Below are 2030 nucleotides of genomic sequence, written 5' to 3'. Positions count from 1 at the left end.
CAACTTTCAGTCACTCTATTATTTGAGAGTTTAATTCACAAACATTGAGGACCAGAACAGATGGATGTTGAAATTCTAGGAGAATCTTGGCTATCTGCGCAGGTTTATCTTTCACAAAGACATTAAGATCAGATAATCTTAAAATGAGATGGGAAGTAAGTAATAATACTTATCTTACACAGTGGTTGAGGAGATTAAAAGAGATCATGAAAGTAGAGTGAAGCATAATGCCTGGAAGAAAACTCTCAATGACTACTAGCAGTTATTTTTATATGACTAATTTGATGAAGAGCTTGTTAAATGTTTTCTCCCCATATTTTAAGTCCCCCCAAAATAACAGTCTTTCTACTTCTATGTGTTAGAATAGTTTGTGCCCAGTCTCTTTAAGATTAGAACCATTTAAGTACAGGTAACCTATTTCTTAAGTCTTTTCTTTTGGAGGCAAAAATCCTAAGTTATTCCATCTCCTCATATGTTATGATACATCATTCTGGCTGTTCTCTGGGTATTGAGCAGGTGTGCAATGTTTCTCTTGACACTGAGTGCAGTATCCTTGGTGGATTGGCAAGGCAGAGTCCAGTGGAATCATCATCTCCCCTTTCCTGTCTCCTTTGCGTATGCCGCTGATAGCTCTGTTTTTCTCACTGTTTTGAGGCAGTGCATATTTCAGTTTAAAAAGGCTAAGTTTTCTAGTTATATCAGGGCAGTTACACATTACATTTTGGGTGGCATCATTAAAATCAAGTTAGCAGTCAACTCAGAATCTGAAATGATTTTATCCCCTGTCTTTTTGTTTGGATGATTTTGCCATGTTTTCTTCATCATGTATATTTGTCTTCATTTTACTAGATATTTTTAAGTCTTAGCAAAGATATTTCTCTTTATCCCTATAAAAATAATGTTAACCCCCAAGATCTTCTTGTCTGTTGCTGGACTAGATGCCTCAGTTTACCTGGTGAAGGTATTCAGAGGGGAAGAATAAATGGTGCTCAAAGACAAGGCAGAAGTCTCAGGGGACACAAACTCTCTCTTTATATCCCATTTGTTAGGACCACTTCCCTCTGTAACTGCATCAGGAGACATTTGCAGTAAGCATGAACAGAAGATGAAGAAGCCATGTAGAAGCACAATCTACAAGCATTGGCAATTAAGTGGACAGAGGAAAGAAGGGAGGGATTAGTTGGAGATGATACTATGGGTTTTGATTAAATAATGGAAGAATTGTGACTTTAATAAGGGTAAGAAAGTCTGGAGGATGTTTCTTGTCAAGAAGAGGAGTGAGTCTCTCCAATAGGTTTGGCCATGTTGATTTTGAGTTGCAACTAGGAAGTAGGGTATAAGCAGGGATTCAAAATTTAAAACAGAAGTAACAAGTTAGGTCAAAGCTGGTCCAAGACATTTGGACTTACCCAGAGAAATTTTTGAAGTGATTGGATGGATGAGATTATCAATTGGGAACAAACTAAGAGGAGTGGATGGAGGTTGTAGGAAGAGCAATGATAAAATTTAAGTAATAGGAGGAGCATTATCTGGACTCAGGTAATTTAAGAAGAGTAAAAATTATATAGGCAAATAAAGTGAATATAATAATAACAAGAATAATTACTAAGAAGAATTGTGCAGTTTGGTATTATGAGATAATATATCTTTATGTAAGCCCATATTAAAATCTATATCTGTATCTTTATATATCTATATACTAGAGGCCCGGTGCACGAAATTTGTGCATGGGGGGGGGGCGGGGGTGTTTTCCTCAGGCCAGCCTGCACCCTCTCCAATCTGGGAACCCTCGAGGGATGTCCCACTGCCCATTTAGGCCCGATCCTAAACGGGCAGTCGGACATTCCTCTCACAATCCAGGACTGCTGGCTGGCTCCCAACTGCTCGCCTGCCTGCCTTCCTGATTGCCCCTAACCACTTCTGCCTGCCAGCCTGATCACCCCCTAACCACTCCCCTGCCAGCCTGATTGATGCCTAACTGCTCCCCTACCAGTGTTTTTACCCCTTACTGCCCTCCCCTTTAGGCCTGG

This window comes from Cnephaeus nilssonii (assembly GCF_951640355.1).
Source record: "Cnephaeus nilssonii genome assembly, chromosome: 1".
NCBI lineage: Eukaryota > Metazoa > Chordata > Mammalia > Chiroptera > Vespertilionidae > Cnephaeus > Cnephaeus nilssonii.
The sequence above is the reverse complement of the archived record's forward strand: the minus strand, read 5'-3'. Positions refer to the sequence as shown.